This window comes from Acanthaster planci, linkage group LG21 (assembly GCF_054643075.1).
Source record: "Acanthaster planci isolate LZ-2023a linkage group LG21, COTS_SCS, whole genome shotgun sequence".
Lineage (NCBI taxonomy): Eukaryota > Metazoa > Echinodermata > Asteroidea > Valvatida > Acanthasteridae > Acanthaster > Acanthaster planci.
The window spans coordinates 7,409,724-7,428,231 of record NC_141797.1 but is presented as its reverse complement, the minus strand read 5'-3'; the positions used below and the strand labels follow the sequence as shown (position 1 = coordinate 7,428,231).

At 41.3% G+C, this 18,508-nt stretch overlaps 2 long non-coding RNA genes across 8 annotated transcripts; one reads left to right on the top strand and one right to left on the bottom strand.

Annotated features, from left to right (window-relative positions):
- Positions 1-18: 18 nt before the first annotated feature.
- Positions 19-9,003, top strand: LOC110982336 (uncharacterized). 5 transcript variants are annotated; one of them, XR_015423578.1, is made up of 6 exons: positions 19-575; positions 2,450-2,656; positions 3,319-3,631; positions 3,972-4,762; positions 5,841-5,934; positions 7,026-9,003. It is a non-coding gene; the product is annotated as an uncharacterized LOC110982336 (long non-coding RNA). The 5 variants fall into 5 exon arrangements; XR_015423579.1 differs by having other exon boundaries at positions 7,023-9,003; XR_015423580.1 differs by having other exon boundaries at positions 3,319-3,448; positions 4,635-5,934; positions 7,023-9,003.
- A 393-nt stretch (positions 9,004-9,396) lies between these two features.
- On the bottom strand, positions 9,397-18,477 carry LOC110982344 (uncharacterized). Of its 3 annotated transcripts, none has more exons than XR_015423573.1 (4): positions 18,311-18,477; positions 14,888-14,967; positions 14,045-14,208; positions 9,397-12,638 (listed from the first exon to the last, which is right to left on the bottom strand). It is a non-coding gene; the product is annotated as an uncharacterized LOC110982344 (long non-coding RNA). The 3 variants fall into 3 exon arrangements; XR_015423574.1 differs by having other exon boundaries at positions 14,105-14,208; XR_015423575.1 differs by lacking the exons at positions 9,397-12,638; positions 14,045-14,208 and adding an exon at positions 14,462-14,554.
- Positions 18,478-18,508: the final 31 nt, after the last annotated feature.

Here is an 18,508-nt window from a genome sequence, read left to right as displayed (position 1 = left end):
ATACGCACACCACAAAACTCAACTTTCCGTAGGCAGTAGGCGTATGTATCTGTCCACATTCATTAAATATTTGTTTTCACCTCAGGAAATTTGAATTGGAAAGATGAGCTTGATCAATTTGAATGCGGTAAACGTACAGAGAGCTATTAATTATTCAGGTTGTTCTGTGATTCAAATGCACTTGAGGGCGCACTCGGAACGCCAAAAAAATATATATATACCCCCCTAGATCCGAATATGTTGTCTAGAGCTAGGTCTGGGTCTTCGCTCCATTGGAAGTACGTGGAGAGACCTAGCCGTAGCTCTGGAAGCCCGTTTCGGACTCAGGCCGAGTCGTCGGCGCTAGGCAGGCACTTGGTGCATGACGTCACTACGCGAAACTCACGCTGCCTCGAAAACCTTTACATACAGAACACTGCAAACAACACGTGGGTGCGGTGACACACGTGCAAGTGTGAATATTGAGCACACGGTGGTCGCCTTAATCCGTTTATTTTCGTGACTTTGTGTATCATCAAGACAACACGTGAGAAATTAGTCTCTGAGGAATCGCTGGCACACCTACGTGATATGGAGTAAGTACAATGTATTTTACTTTTATTATTCCACACTTGACAGGAATAAAATTCATAGACCTAGAGGCTCCTGGAGACCATGGAGCCTGGAAAAGCCCATATTGAGACTAATCCTAGGCATGCCTACAGTACATGTACATGGCCCATTTCTGTGAAAATGACACGAGTAACTTTAGTAGGCCTATATGCCCACTTAGATTGTGCACACATTTGGAAATTGTTTAGCCCTTCCAAACAAGTCGTTGGGTGTGATGATGTGCTTACGCACAGCTGTAATACTCCCAGTACTAGGCCATCCCATATGATATAAGCCAAACTAGGTCAAAAATACATTTTTCTGAGTGCTAGCCGAACTTCACTTTGTCATGCTGTGCATATTTGAATTTTTAAAATGATAATTGACGTGACTGCATCACGATGGTGTAGATCAGTCAATAGTAGTCTGAGCAACTTGGACTCTTAGGAATTGCCTTTTAAAGATTCGGATATGGTCCAGCGAAACATGGCAATGTACACACACTGTATACTCATCAGTCATGTCAGTGTGAAGTCGCCAACTTGGTCTGGAATCAACTCGCTCCGAGTCAACTCCATCTCAGGTCAACTCGGTCCCAAGTCAACTCAGTCTCGACAACTCAAGATTGAAGGCAGGCACTTGACTGCAGCATGAATAAAAATCTTCCAAGCTAGTTTTCACATGCTTTAGCATATCTGTATTAAAGTACACGTATTTCAAGAGTTCTTTGCATGTACTGTTCGTGTAAATTTACTGACATGTGCATGAGATGCCTGGCCTTGTAATTTGGGCAGGCCAGGCGCTTGGATGCATCATTAATTACCATAGATAAGAAGGCAAAATCACAGTCTTTCTGGCTGAGCTGACAAATGTTGCCATTTCAGAATTCTAACATTGCATGTAAATTTACACATATAGTCCTATACTGACATGTGCAGCTAATACGCAATGCCCTTGACTGGTTCCCTGTCCAGTCACACACTGCTTGCGGCAAATGATTGGTAGCGCAGCTCGCACTCTGCGACGTGACATGAAAGTGATGAAACAGCCGTCAGTTTTAGTGCAAGTGGGGTAAAATTTGTGCCGAGTGGAAAACGGCAACAAAAAGGCAACATTTTGTCTTCCAAACGAGGAGAAGTGCGAGTTTTCTGCAATTACATGTAGCAACCTATGGGATAGTTTACCCCATAAGTAGGCGAACAAACCAGTGCGATTTCAGCTCCTAAAATCAAGCGGATGTTTAGTTATGCCCCTTTTCGAAAGAAATCCCTATGCATCGGGACAGAGCCCGGTATGTGATGGAGGAGTATACAATACAGTAAGTCAGGGTAATGTAGGCCTACATCATACATGACAAAAATATGGAGTTCACACACTTGCTTCTGTCACTGTGCACTGTTCTGAGTTCCAAAGCCTTTGCACAATTGCAGTTACATCAGTCACGTACTGTATGTAGGTCTATGGACCTGATTTCCAGTTTTTATTTATTATTTTTGAAGTGCAAAATGAACGCTTTGAAAATGTACCCACAGTGAAGAAAGTATACTAACCTCACGCCTACATTTCTGAAAATAAGTTTGTACACGTACAGGCACCTCTATTTAGGGGTATATAATATTAGAATTTGTCAACTTTGAAAAACTTCTTACTTGTATGTGGGATGTGGAATTTTCAGAGATTTGTTCAAGTGTGCCACAAATAGGAAACAGTCAGCTGAATTTGTGTTAATTTCTGGATGTTTGTCGTTTTTGAATTTCAGGTTTTTAAATTTCATTACACCAAAATTGTTCACAGAGGTGATCGGTAGCATGTATTTTAAAGGTTATAATATCATTATTTACTGTAACTGAATTGAAAGTTTCAGCAAAGAGGTTTGGCAGGGATGCATGAGGAAAGTCAAGGAAACGTCGAAGAGTGGCACATTAGAGACTCAACTTTATTAGGGCCTGGCTAGTGGACTATACCTCCATATATATGGCCCTACTCCTAAACTAGAAACAAGTGGAGGAAGGCTCAAACATTGGGATAAAGCTCCCCGGCCGTGAACAGTATCAGCCACATACAGGTATTTCTCAATTGCCTTTTTGATTAATTCCCCCAGTAGTTTATCATGTTCAATTTGCCCAAATGGCGAATTCCTGACCGTCATGCCTGTTGATGAATTATTTGTCATCTCAATACCATGATTTTGTTACTGTGATTTTCTCAAGATCTTCACTGGCAATGAATGAATGAGAAGAGTGCCGGATTAAAATATGTGGAGGCCTAGTTAGGGTGATTCCTTCACCGTACGTATTACTCAACTCCACCCATTAAAAACACGTTAAAATTACGCGGTAGCAGAATTACTGCCGATCAAGTAAGACTGCTCTAATGCCTTTTACACACTAATTGTGCGCGTGACGTATTCACTTAGGTACTCTATGTACGGTGCATTGAGCACGGCAGTGGAGAAGTGTAAAGTTTTGGCTGATCTGTGATTCCACAGTCTCCCAGCTCTTTTTTGGTTAAACTTTATTTCATGGTTTTCAAGTCTTATTTAATTTGTCAGTTTGGTCATTTTTTCGAAGGGTTGATCAGTGTTCTTTTGGTTTTGATACTTACAGTACATGTACATGTAGATTGGGCATGTGAGTCCCTATTGATTCAGTTCCCTGCAACTTTGCCAATGAAGATTCTTCAGTTGGTTTGAGTTTCCCTCATTGTGATGGCTTGCTGATTTTCCAGGTCTGCCTTGTAATCGAATGCGCCCTGTACACCTACATTACATTGGCACAATTAGATGCTGGACCCCACACCTGCATACACACCTGACAGCTGGCAATCTGGTAAGAGATGACTGGAACGATGGAGACATGTAAGTCTGGATATGACATCATGCTCAGCACACGTACATGTAATTGGCACCTGCTAACAATTCTGATTTGATCACAATTAGGCAGCTGAGGTGGCTTCACCCTCCACCCATGAAAGGGAAAGAGAAGAGGGGCAGAATTTCTTTTGGGGGAGGGGGGCTGCGTGGAGTGGAAAGTGGTGGAAGGTGGAAAGTGGTGGAAGGTGGAAAGTGGTGGATGGTGGAAAGTGGTGGAAGGTGGAAAGTGGTGGAAGGTGGAAAGTGGTGGAAGGTGGAAAGTGGTGGAAGGTGGAAAGTGGTGGAAGGTGGAAAGTGGTGGAAGGTGGAAAGTGGTGGAAGGTGGAAAGTGGTGGAAGGTGGAAAGTGGTGGAAGGTGGAAAGTGGTGGAAGGTGGAAAGTGGTGGAAGGTGGAAAGTGGTGGAAGGTGGAAAGTGGTGGAAGGTGGAAAGTGGTGGAAGGTAGAAAGTGGTGGAAGGTGGAAAGTGGTGGAAGGTGGAAAGTGGTGGAAGGTGGAAAGTGGTGGAAGGTGTTATGAGTTTGTTTCTGCATTCAATTGGGGACCCTTAACAATAGAGGACAATAAGGTCCCCAATTGACAGAGGTTCCCCAATTGACAACTGTGTACAAAACATATGGGTGGTCTTCTAAAAAAGTTGAAGTACAAACAAAAGAGGAACAATAGGGGGTCCCCAGTTGCAGGCAAATACACACTTATCTGTGTGTGTGGGAGGGGGAGATAACCTTCCCCTCCCCTATAGGGTCAGGAAGATCAGGCATAAATTGAATTATGTATCTGCTTCAGCTGCAAATCTTTCCTTATTTAAAATAAAGTTGAAGTTGCCACTTGGTGCAGCCATCAAAACAAATGTACAGTTCTGTGTTAATTTCTGTTGTCTTAGAGAACTAAATTAAAAACTGAAGAGACTGCACAGCGCTGGATGGTATACACTTCGTACGCATGATGACAAATATTTTCTGGCTGAGAACATAAGCGACGCTAAACCTGTCTTGGGGTATAATTTCCCCAAAAATTTACTGATGAAAGCCACAATTTTGAATCTTTGAACAGTTTGTTGCAACTCCTTAAAAAGGACAACATGAAAATGAATATTTGTCTTGCAAAAAGAAAATCTTTTATTATAAATGGGTGAATTAGTTAAATCATTTTATGATTATTTTAATTTCACAGATCAAGCCCCCTTATTGTCATAACACCTGCTCTTGGAACATTGATGAAGGTCCAAGCAAGACGGTCAGATTGAGGAATCAAAGAGAGCCAGCAGTCCACAACCTTTAGAGGAGAGGTTTAAAAAAATGGTGAAAACTGCATGTATCACTTTGCAAACACTGACCTTGACCCTAACCCCACCAGATGCGGCATACTGCAGGAGATGTAAAAGTCTGATGCATTGTAGCCGTGTTCCCATTGGACATTCACTTTCCTTCATGTCAGTCTACCGCACATTCCCACGTGGACTTTTTTAACTCGTAACGGAATGTTTATTCGCTGTGTTAGGCCTAATTAGACCAGCTCATTGCATTGCCTGCGCTGTACAAATCATGATGAAATCGGCAAAATCTGACAAAAACAAAGATAAAATCAGACAAATTCGGCCAAATCTGCCACAAAGATGACGAACTCATACAAAAAAAGTCCCGTACACAATGTGTGTTTAGCTTTATCCGGGCATGCTTCACTGTGTGCGTGGCATGCTGCTGTACTGTACGCATGGAGCTGGAGGCTGGGAACCATACAACCATTTTCTCTGTGTAGGCAGTAGTCTGGTTCGTATGTTTAGCGTGATCGAGGTCAATCTACATTGTATGGGAACTGTTCCCATTGGACTTTTTGCGCCCCTGCTAACTTACCGTGGCTGCGCGGAAATCTTCCGCGACCCTTTTCGGCCTGTTAGTTTTACATCACGATTGAGGTAAGTTGACAGGGACGTTAGTTTACCGTGTGTTCCCATTGGATTTAATTTTGTAATTCTGCAGGAAAGTCGCGGTAAGTTAACCAAAGAAAGTCCAATGGGAACATGCCTCTTGATGCACTGGGCAATCAACACCAGCCAAACAAACTGGTCATGTTGAGACAATGGGAGCTAGTCCCATTGAACAATACCACTGCTGGATCTTGTGGTGACAGGCAACCACAGACTCCCAGGCTGTTTGGCCTTGGGAAGAGTTGACCTGTTGGATCTTGTTATACCGGGCAAGCAAATCACTTTGACAAAATGATGCAGACTGATGTGTCTAGCCAAACAACCCTGAACAGTTAGGGTTATATATTGTGCTTGTTTTAATTGTGAAAATGGCTTTGGAATCATTCATTTTGATCGACAGAAATGAGGCCTTTCTATTTCTCCAGTCCAGTTAACTTTTTCTTTATTGTTAGGGCACTTGTTGGCAAGTGGATAGAAGCAGAGATGGTTGTGAGAGTGGAAGAAACGTGCTGTCCATCCAGGAGGAGTCTGTCTTCTGCAGTGACTGTAAGTTGTCTTTTCAAGTGTTGAAGATGATGCTGAGGCCATGCATTGATGTCACAGACACATTCCCAAAGTGACGTCAAGGGAATATGGAAGATTGCAAATATAGACATTCAAGCCAATAAAGGTCATAAGACATTACCTGAACCAAATCACTTTCAGGTGTGACAGCTTAACAATCACCATTGTGCAGTTAGTTGTGTGCATTCATTTGACCCTAAAAGGACCAGGGAGTAGATAGAATCTGCCCCCTCATGATTTTTTCTGATATCGCCAAAGTACAGTAGTTGAGCCTTTAGGAGATTTTCAGTAACTCTTTTGTGGTCTTTTGACACCAATTCTGTGAAAATTGCACTTACATTTATCTTTCTTGTTACAAACAACCCAGTTTCCTGAAAGAAAAAGCAAAAAAAAAAGCAATTCTGGTCCGAGCTAGTTTGGCTCATCAGGTCGGTGTTTATCTTGGGTTTCCTTGGCATGAAACGACTGAGAATATTTCTATTCCCCCCTGGATGGGATGCCAGTCCATCGCAGGTTGCTTCCCCAGCTAATGCTGGTACCCATTTATACTCCTGGGTGGAGAGAGGCAAGCAGGGGGTGAAGTGGTTTGCCAAGAGCCACAACATACTGCCAGCAGCTGGATTCGAACCTCTAACCCTGTGATTGGAGACCATAGACCCTAACCACTTGGCCAAGCTGAGCCTTCAGTTTCATGTAACAGTCACTTTGACAGCAGCTCTGTGAAAATCACACATACTGTTCTCATGCAGCTCCAACTTTCCCGAAACAGGTCAACCAAAAAAATGTACCTGCACTTTCAACTGGTATGCTGAGTGCACACGGTGTCTAGTACGCTTTTAACCCTCAACTTTAAATGACCATATAAACTATAAGTTGTATGTCAGATTGATTTGAAACTCCTCATCTGTATTGATGAGGAATGTTTTACATGCACGCCCAGTGTTGAAAAAAAATCGGGCTTGGGGTGGCCAAGATCTTGACTGTGAGATGGTACAAAATAACCTGGCAACTTAAGGTGAACACTGGAAAAAAATTGACAGAACTTGATGACTTTGATTGGTTTCTCCTAGCAGTCCTGGCCAGAGGAATGTCCATTGTGCTTGCTGCATCAGAGGCTCTGCTATAAAATGCTGACCAACCATAGAGGGCGCTATTATCATACCATGAAGCCTACTACATCACACAATGGTAATGGAAAGATTAAAGGGAAAAAAAGAACTGAACACTGTGTCAATGGCGCAATGGAAATGGAAAGAGGAAAAAAGAACTGAACACTGCCTGAATGGCACAATGGTAATGGAAAGAGGAAAAAAGAACTGAACGCTGCCTTAATGGCACAGTGGTAATGGAAAGAGGAAAAAAGAACTGAACACTGCCTTAATTGCACAATGGATATGGAAAGAGGAAAAAAGAACTGAACACTGCCTTAATTGCACAATGGTAATGGAAAGAGGAAAAAAGAACTGAACACTGCCTTAATGGCACAGTGGTAATGGAAAGAGGAAAATAGAACTAAACACTACCTTAATGGCACAATGGTAATGGAAAGAGGAAAAAAGAACTGAACACTACCTTAATGGCACAATGGTAATGGAAAGAGGAAAAAAAGAACTGAACACTGCCTTCATGGCACAGTGGTAATGGAAAGAGGAACAAAGGAACTGTACACTGCCTGAATGGCGCAATGGAAATGGAAAGAGGAAAAAAGAACTGAACACTGCCTTAATTGCACAATGGTAATGGAAAGAGGAAAAAAGAACTGAACACTGCCTTAATGGCACAGTGGTAATGGAAAGAGGAAAATAGAACTAAACACTACCTTAATGGCACAATGGTAATGGAAAGAGGAAAACAGAACTGAACACTGCCTTAATGGCACAGTGGCAATGGAAAGAGGAAAACAGAACTGAACACTGCCTTAATGGCACAGTGGCAATGGAAAGAGGAAAAAAGAACTGAACACTGCCTGAATGGCACAGTGGTAATGGAAAGAGGAAAAAAGAACTGAACACTGCCTTAATGGCACAGTGGTAATGGAAAGAGGAAAAAAGAACTGAACACTACCTTAATGGCACAGTGGTAATGGAAAGAGGAAAAAAAGAACTGAACACTGCCTTCATGGCACAGTGGTAATGGAAAGAGGAACAAAGGAACTGTACACTGCCTTAATGGCACAGTGATAATGGAAAGAGGAAAAAAGAACTGACGCTACCTTAATGGCAGCGTGGTAATGGAAAGAGGAAAAAAGAACTGAACACTGCCTTAATGGCACAGTGGTAATGGAAAGAGGAAAACAGAACTGAACACTGCCTTAATGGCACAGTGGTAATGGAAAGAGGAAAACAGAACTGAACACTGCCTTAATGGCACAGTGGTAATGGAAAGAGGAAAAAAGAACTGAACACTGCCTTAATGGCACAGTGGTAATGGAAAGAGGAAAAAAGAACTGAACACTGCCTTAATGGCACAGTGGTAATGGAAAGAGGAAAACAGAACTGAACACTGCCTTAATGGCACAGTGGTAATGGAAAGAGGAAAACAGAACTGAACACTGCCTTAATGGCACAGTGGTAATGGAAAGAGGAAAAAAGAACTGAACACTGCCTTAATCGCACAGTGGCAATGGAAAGAGGAAAAAAGAACTGAACACTGCCTTAATGGCACAGTGGTAATGGAAAGAGGAAAAACAGAACTGAACACTGCCTTAATGGCAGAGTGGTAATGGAAAGAGGAAAAAAAGAACTGAATGATGCCTGAATTCCCTGATTTACACCATAGCAGTAGTGCCCCCCGCTCACCCGGAAAAGCTGACAAATTTTAATGTTTATAGCAAGATACCGAAATTGTGAAATATTCTCTAAATTGAAAAATTCGAGGACCTAACGTTTCAATCCTAGGAGAATGTTTCTCCAAGTTATGTGTTCAAGTTTCAGCCAACACAGTTGAATTTTTAGTGACATGTACATGATATAAAACTGAACATTTGGAAGTGTAAACATAGAAAGGTTTGCAAATATATGTTTGAACTAAAATATACTGAAAAACATGCAAGGTCTGAATATTTTGTGTATTCTCTGTCTTTTTAACATATTGAAATTTCTGTTTTGTTATTTAAATACATGCAAATGTGCTATGCCCTCTGACCTTTTTGAAATTGCACAATCCTAACCTTTAAATATAAGTTTCGAAATTATATCTTTCAAGAGGCGATTGGCCTGGTGGTTAGCTTGCTGGCTGCCAGGCCAAGGGATCCTGGTTCAAATCCTGGGGTCCCTGGAAAAGGAGGTTTTTTTTTTTTTTTTTTTTTTTTTTTTTACTAAGTTTTTTAACAAAATTGTGCATGCCCACCTGGAATTGAACCCAGGTCCTTGTGCATAGCAGTTAGTGTCCTTAACCGCTATGCCACGGCACTTTCTTGAAAAAGTGTGCTCGTTTCTAAATGTTAAACCTTCCATTGTTTGGACTTAGAATATTTTTCAGCCAAACTGTGTACTGGAGATGGGCAAGGGTGGAAGTCCTCGGGGCTGGAAGTCTGAGAGCTGATAGGAAGGGTAGAGTGGATGGCTGAGGGCTTGGGACTATCAGTATTAGAGCTCTGAGGATCCCATATTGCTATTGAGTTTATTGTGGCCCTTATAAGATTGAGACTAAAAGGCTCCAAGAGGGAACTTTACAATGTAAATAAGGAGCTTGGAAGACTGGCATCTAAAGATGGAAACGGATGTACCTTAAACTCTGGCAATGGTCCAGATTAGGAGAAGGGTTAAGTGGCAAAAGACTACAGTTTCACAAATAGATATACACGTACAAACAAGTTGTTCTGTTAGTTTGAATAAATCACCATTTATTTCACTTGCAAATAGAAATTAACTGGTTATAGCAATTAATGGGGATTGTTTTTACATACAAAGCATTTTTGCAAGGTAATATTTTCATATGAAACAAAGTTCATGTCGGGCCTAAAAGGTCCTTAGAATGCACTAAAAGGTGTTTAGTGAAAAATATAGTTTTAGACATTAATTTGGGAAACAGAATTGGTTAAAATTTAAACATTTTGGCTGAAAAAAAAATTTTATGACTAAAAAAAAGAGAAAGCTGTTTAAATCAAATATTTCTTTCATGCACAGAGTAAGGCCCTCAGAGTGTTTACAAAAATTACATTTATGCAGTAATGACCTTTCAGCACTGAGCCAACGATTTGCAGTTGCAAACGACTTGCAGTTTTGTGATAATTTTAAATAAAAGAATTTTTTCTAATGCGCTGGCAATGTGGATGTACAACTTTGAAAATACAAAATGCACATAGAATTAAAAAAGGAAAAAACTTAGAAAGATGAACAAAGAAACTGACAGGAGCGGAATTTCAACCTGCGACCTCTGGAACACCGTACCAGGGCTCTACCAACTGAGCTATCCAGCCCTATGTCGGTGGTTCTTCCCATTTGCCAGTATCTCTGTTCGGGGGATGAACTTGTTAAAAAGTGAGGTTCAGAGCAGCCACTGGGTTGACTGAACAGTGGCATTTTGGCTGCCTGAATGGGAATACCATTCAATTTTTAAAACGAAGCAATAGTTACAAGCTTTTAGTCCTCAAACGAAGTAGTAACAAAGTGTCTAGAGTCTTTCCAAATTGTAATTATTTGCAAATTTTGAAGTACATATAGCATCTTGATAACTTAAATGTAAATATGAATGTTTTTAAATGTGCATTAATATGAGTCAATGCGTTACGATGAAAAAAATAAAGGCAAACAAAAGTCTTTCTTCAAAAACAAACTGACCAATTGTCTATTCAATTTACAGAGTACCTCTTAAGTCATGAATAAGTTGGATGTAAGTACAGTACAACGCCACTATACTGAACAATTCGGTATATGGAACATGAATCTTGGCTCCCAAATTTTCTGCGCACTTTTACTGAACATCACAAATTTGCTTTAAATTAAAGAAAAAAATGTTAGGACTGATGACAGCGACTCAAAAGTTAAGATGTCAATAAACTCCGAAATTGGAACGGCCATGTTGGGAGCCCATGGCAAAACAAGCAGCCGCACAAGAGGAATGTTTTACACAAAACAAGAACCCAACAACTGGTTTTTCACCAGAGGAAATAGGCACCCTCTCTGTTTTGGCAAATAGCACCTTCTTTTGTCGGGAATTTCCCCCCCCCTTTTTTTATGGAAATCGGAACAATGTGATTTTTAGGCTTATAGATGAAAATGCAACGATTGGAACAGTACCAATGAAATTGCAATAGTTGGGGAGGTATGCTACACCAAGCATTGCGTATGGACCCTGCCCTGTTCATTATAGCAGCATTGTACTGTATACCAATATACACTACTCAAAAAAATTAAAGGAGCAGACATTTGTCTTTGAAAATTTCAGCCAGGTGTGTGCCTCATCGACTTCACTTATTGTATACACTGAAGCTCACGATCATGCTTGGTTGAGCACCATGGAATGTGAGACAATGCAATTAATTAGTCGTGTTTCAGAGCCCAACTAAATAGCTGGAAGGGTCAAAAAGCATTGGGCGATGTGCATTGCTCAGGTATTCGCACAACTTCAAAATGGCCACCTTTCTCTCTCTTTGCACATAAATTAAGGATGGGATGACTCAGCGGCAAGGGGGTGAGAGACTGGGAGTGTCTTAGAGAGTCTGGGGGGGGGCTACAATGACATGAATGAGACTGGCCAGTACTATACGACCCTACTGTGGTAAAATGACGTACACGCGTCTTACTTCAGGACATTTCGAGAAAAAGTGACTTGAAATATCCGACCTCTTACCATATTGTGTTTAGGTTTTGGAAAACTCTGAAGCTGTTTTTTTTTAGTGTCCTGACAACAACAAATTTGGTTTTTTTGTATCAATCATCATTTTTACAGATGATTATAAAATATGTGATTTGGGGGAAGATTTAAAGCAGATACATGTCAGACATTGCATTATTTTACTGAATAAAAGGGTCTCAATAGTTAAATGTAATTTTTTTTTATGCTGAGATGGATCTTCAAAGTGCTTCATTTCTGTGATTTAGAATCACAAATAGTGCCCTCACATTACCAGGTTATCATTCCAACTCATAAACAGCGCCCTCACATTACCGAGATATCATTCTAACTCATAAACAGCGCCCTCACATTACTCAGTCAAAACTCAGTTCTTTAAACACCATTTTCAGGGTTGTATAGGACCTCGACAAGGTTCTGACCAAAGTTTTTTTTTCAGTGTCATGGAAGTTTCTTGTTTTGATGCCAGAAAATAGCCAAATTAAATGACGCTCATTTTTTTGCGATTAACTTATTAATCGCTACACATGATCCTTTGGGTAGTGTACAGATGCAGATAGGCTTGCTCCATCACTAAGGTGGAAGCGAGGAACTGCATCTCTGAGAAGACTCCTTTCCTTGCCTTTTTGTGCATCAGTGCCTTAGATTCTGATGAGGATCCCTCCTTCAATCTTGGAAACTGTTCCTCCTCAGTGAATGGAGGCGAGGACTGGCATCTGTCTGAGTTACCTCCTCTCCTTGACATTCTCATGAATCATCTCTGTGCAGTCCCATAGGATCTTGTCCTCCATCTCCTTTCTCTCCAGGTTGAAGGAGGCGAGGGCGCTCTTGTCATCAGCATCATGGTCTGCTTCTCCTGGGGCATACCCACAGCTTTCATATGAGGAGGTCTGGGGAAGCAATTAATCACAAAAGGAACTAAGTTGAAGGAGAAATTGTGACATTTCTTCAAAAAGTAAAGGATCGCTCCTTATTCTCACACCTTTTATTTAAAAAAAATGTTAGTGTCCATTGTTTTTCGTCCATTTTCATGTCAGAAAATGAACTATGACAAGAGGATTCCTTTGACACTGCTGACCCGTTACTTCTAAAAACATTTGTGATTTGTTTTCTTTGTTAATAATATTTTTCCAGACACCCCTTTAGGCTTTAGTGAGTCAAAAAGTGACATTTTTAAACACTTAAAATTGTCTTTCCCTTTTCCCAACAAGTGAGGGCGCTATTTTACAGGAATACTGTAACGTCAGTCAGGGAAGACCACAAACCTAAACTATCTATGGACCAACAGCTCCTACAGAAATAAACGATTGATCCCGAAAGTGTGGGCAGAAATAATGCAACAGTGTACACATGTCTGTTGAATTGGATACAAATCGGAAATTTTGGATGGTGACTGAAAATACTGACCAGTGTTTACAACATGGTCCCTTTTTGTGTTTTGGTTCAATATTTGTCAAAATGAAGCTAGATTCTTCTTTAAATAAGAGCTCTGGACACTTAACATTTTGTCCATATTCACTGCCCACCTTAAAGTAGCCTGAACACATCCCTATAATGTATGTAATTTTAATTTTTAGACTTCAGTTTGGAAATCTTTTTGGAAACAAAGTTCTCAGTGCTCTATCAGATTAAAACTTGAGAAAATATGTTAAATTTTCTTTTCAAAATATTAACTAAACAGGGATGTCAGGAATTTATCAGAATTTCACATGATGTGCACTTTGGCTTCTAATAACGGCTTGTAATAATGGGTAATTTATGAGGAAGAAAAACTGACCTGTGCCGGGTAAAAACGTTAATAAAAGGACGAACGGGGCCAATTAATGTTTGATGGACAATTGCCACAGTTACCCCCCATCCATCTTCTTTGATGTAGAGCAGTGCTGCACAGCAAATTATGAAACCCCAGGGGACAAGGCAGCCATTTGCTCAATCTAACCCCCTTTAACATATTTTCCAATATTATCAAGGTGCATATTTTCTAGAAGCCTTCTGAAGTTTTTTTAATAACTCATTTTGGTCATTCGAACACCATTTTTGTGAAAATCCAACATACCGTTCTTGCACAGCACCATTTTTCTGAGAGAGGTCAACCAAGAATGTATGCTTTTCCCACTGCCATTGCCAACTTCCGAGTGACTGTCAAACCATATGACAGATTAACATAAAACTTGAGAACGAAAGTCATTTGTAAAAATGCAGCATTGGACAGCCCATTTCTTGATGAGGTGGTCCGATGTAACCAAGCTCTTTTAGGGTTAATTAAGACATCAGGAAGTACCTGGGCCAAATCTACCTGCAAATAATGATTTCTTCACAGATGACAAATACGACTGACAAGTGACAGCTTTTCTACTTGCTGTTTTCTCCATCCACTGTTCTTGCTCCTCATCACTGTCAGAGTGGCTGTCACTTGGGTCCTCACCGTGACTGGAACTTGAGTCTCTCTTGAGCCCGCTCCTTGAGAAGAACAAAAAGGAGGTAAAATACGGATGTCATCACCGACTCAAGGTGTTAACTTCAGCAGTGAAAACAAAGTGGTGACTTCATCACCCAAAATTGAAAAATTATCAAAAAATGTAAGCAGTATCTTTCCTTGGAAAGCTGCACTGAATGTCGAATTTGTCGGACAAAGGAAGTCACGGTACAAAGGTTTTGTATGGAACTGTTCCTTTTGTTTCTAATATCCAGGGCCTTTTTACACACAGTCTTGGGACAAAGTACATGTACTTCACCCTCACTGTCTGTGCTACGGCTAGCATCAGAGTCATCTTCATCATTTTCTGTGAGGCCAAACTTGTCAGAGCTGACAAAGTGTAGCCAAAGTAAAGCAGCAAGACGTAAGGACAGCATAGAAATACGGTGGTTCCTGGAAACCTTTCCAAATCCTCAAAAATCCTCCCCAGAATGACACATTCTCCAAAATTCTATGGACACATCGAGTCCCATTGGAATTCAAAGAGGCTGGGCTGGGCTCTACCTCCCTCAATCTTCCACAGATCTCGTGGAGGATTTTGAAGGATCTGGGAAGGTTGGCATTAAGACATAGTACAGGGGAAAATGAGTAAACTTGCAGGGATAAAGTTCCTTTCTCAATCCAGCTTGTCATTGAATAACCCGGTGCTGGGAAGGAACTTACTCAGGTTCTGTGCTCTCCACTGATGCTGCCCACTCATTGGCCACTCCTTGCTCCATCATCTTCTCTTAGTGAACTTCCTCCTACAAAAAAACAAAACAATGCATCCCTTCAGCTTTTACTGTTGTCAAAGCAACATCCTTGATTTATTGTTGAAGCCCTCCAACTGCGCACCCATAACTTTGGCACAGTTTGATTTTTTTGCCTCCAGTGCCTTACTGAAGCAACATTTTTACCTCAAATTTTAAAGTAAGTGAAATTTTATCAAACTTACACTAATCTAATTCAAAACTCCTGATTTTACTCACCCACTACAACTTTCCAATGACATTTTTTTTGGGCTCAATTTTCCAATTTTGATTTCCTTCAGTGCAAAATGGACACTTCTAAACCTGCCCAAAAGTAAAATTAATTTTCTAACAAACCTTTGTTTCAGTTTATGTAAATTAGGGTAATAATAGAAATTATCAAGTTTACAGAACTTCTCAAATGTGGGGTTTTGGCAATTTTTTCAAGTGCGTCACGGGAGGGAACACTAACAGTCAAGATGCTATGGCACGATTACTTGATATCCTCGACGTTAGTCGAGATGTCGGCCTACATGTATGGAACGAAATCCATTACTGATGCCACTAATATTCCCCTACAATGACCTAACATTATTAGGTAATACCAGCCATCTCAAAGCAATAAAAAAAGTGTCCTAAAAGGTCCACATTTAGCAGTGAAAATGTTGCTGGTTTTCACTTGGAAAACACTTGAACATTTCTGACCAGTGTCACAAGGTTTCTTCCTCCATGGTCCATTTGTGCAAAGGGTGTATATTCTATTCATTTATTTATCTGGTCATCCAACAGCGCTTTTAGCGCCCACTACAGGGTAATAATGAGTGAAGAAGGCAATGAAGAGATGCTCAGTTTTAGAGGTGGGAAGAAAAGCCTGGACAAGTGTACATCATCATACATTATGGAATTCTTTCTGAAATGTACATGTAGGTCTATCCGCCTTGAGCAGAAGCACCCCCTCATTGGTCGAAAAGAGCCATGTCATGCCTGTTGGAGGGGAGAGTTCATTTCCTGGTAGCGACGCAACTGCGATGCGTGTACTTCATAGTCTCCTTAGGTGCAGTTCCCACCATAGGAGCCTCCGTTGCTAGGAAAATTGTGCCCTCTCGTGGTCCCACCCAGGTCCTATACATGGACATAACCCTAACTGAAGAGACCGAAAGTGCCGTCCAATCTGGGCTAGGTGAGAGGCCCAGGCTGAGAATAAGAACATGATTGATGGAGAAAAGATATTTGCCACATTTAGGAGGCTTACCCCAAGAACTGTGGGTACTATGCCTACAGGATGTTCTAAAGTCACTTATCTGTGTGACTTGCGGCCATGTTTGTTTATACGGGGTCGCAATGCAATCTGGTTTTTTGACCCGGCCTTTGCGGTACATGTACCATGACTGGTGATGCAAATTCAACTTTTTCAATCAAATTTTCACATGAGAGCAACCTTAAGGTACCTTGAAAACTGGTTTTTAGACTTTAAGACCAATCTTAAAAATTGGAGGATTGATTTACGTATCTCCTGACCGACAGTCCCATTGTACTGAATAATCTGTGTGCATCACACGCTCAGTACGCATACCCGGGCCAATGGCCAATTTAGCAAGGTCAGTTTGTCCATATATCGAGGAGGGGGTGGAATGAGCTGGCCTCTGAGCTGTGTGACTGGAGGGATACCATCAGGCCAAGTACTGTGCTACCTGTGACTGGTTAAACACTGCCACCTCCAAAAATAGTCCAAATGACATGCGGAACTAGCTCGGCTATACTGGCCCTTGGTTGTCGCTGCATGCGCACCCTGTGTCGATGCACACAAAATGTACGGTACGGTGCGATCGTTGGGAAGAAAATGGAAGAATGACGAGGAGAACCTCTGTGATTTTTGGTGTAAAAATCTCCTTTTGCCTGGGTACCTCAAGCTTAATGGTTGCTCTCGTTCTCAAGGTCCGACGTCTGCCCTGCTCAAGGACATCACTCCGACCCATCACAGACACGACAGACTCAATGACTTCTGGCAGTCTGCTCTAACATGTCCCACTACAGAACAAACTTCAACTCATTAAACTGTAAACTACTAAGTCAATCATGGAAACTTTTGAAATTCCATGAACAGAACGTATTTGCATGATTCTGTGCAAATCCTTTTGTATTTGGACAATTATAGCCTGCCTTTCCAAACAGACCAGGGAGCATTCTAAACCTTGTCATGTCTAGCTGTTTTCCCATTTTGAGCATGCCGCGGCACCGCAGACACATAAACGCATAGACCACCTGCACGGCCAGTCTTGCGTGGTAAAAGAAAGTTAAAAATCAAGGCGGGAGGGGGGGCTTGGGCCAAGTCCTGGAAGCCAAGTTCTCATTGTTTGAGTCCTAGTCCAGAAGGTCTCAGTCTAAGTTCAAGTCTGAGTCTCACTAATTTCCACAGCAACTGACAACAAGAAGTACAGGAACCAAGTTAAATTTGTGTCAGGCTTAATAGGCTAACATATGGTGTGTTTGTAAATAAAGTGTATACGTATGCAATGCTAGATTTCTGGAAATACTTATATGCCAACGTTTGTCATTCTAGCAAGAAAGACTGTGATTTTGCCTTCTTATCTATGGTGATTAATGATGCATCCAAGTGCCTGGCCTGCCCAAATTACAAGGCCAGGCATCTCATCATGCACATGTCACTAAATTTACATGAACAGTACATGCAAAGAACTCTTGAAATACGTGTACTTTACAGATATGCTAAAGTGTGTTGAAACTAGCTTGGAAAATTTTTATTCATGATGCAGCCAAGAGCCTGCCTTCAATCTTGAGTTGATGAGACCGGGTTGACTTGGGATCGACTTGACCTGAGCTGGAGTTGACTCGGAGCGAGTTGATTCCAGACCAAGTTGGCCGCTTCACACTGACGTGACTGATGAGTATACAGTGTGTGCACATTGCAATGTTTCGCTGGACCACATCCAAATCTTTAAAACGCAATTCGCAAGAGTTCAAGTTGCTCAGACTACTATTGACTGATCTACACCATCCTGATGCAGTCACGTCAATTATCATTTTAAAAATTCAAACGTGCACAGCATGCCAGAGTGAAGCTGGGGTGGGCTTATATCAATCATAAGCCCTATATGGGATATGGTACAACTGCACGTACAGGGGAGCATGTCAGACCCAACGATTTGAAGGATAAACAGTTTGCAAGATGTGTGCAAAATCTTAGTAGGCACATAAAAAAGTAATCCTACTAAAAGTTACTCATGTCATTTTCCCAGAAATGGGCCATGCATATGTAGCCAGTGAATGTAGGCACGTCCAGTGCTCATTTTGTTCCTGTAAAGTGTGGAATAATAAAAGCAAAATTCATTGTACTCACTCCATCAATGTCATGACGTAGGTGTGCCAGCGATTACTCAAAGACTAATTTCTTGATGAAACACGAAGTCGCGAAATAAACAGATTAAAGCGACCAGCGTCCGCTCACGAGTCATGCACGTGTGCCGCCGCAACCACGTGTTTGTAGTGTGTCTGTGCTCTGTAAATGGGATATGGGTTTTCGATGCAGCGTGAGTTT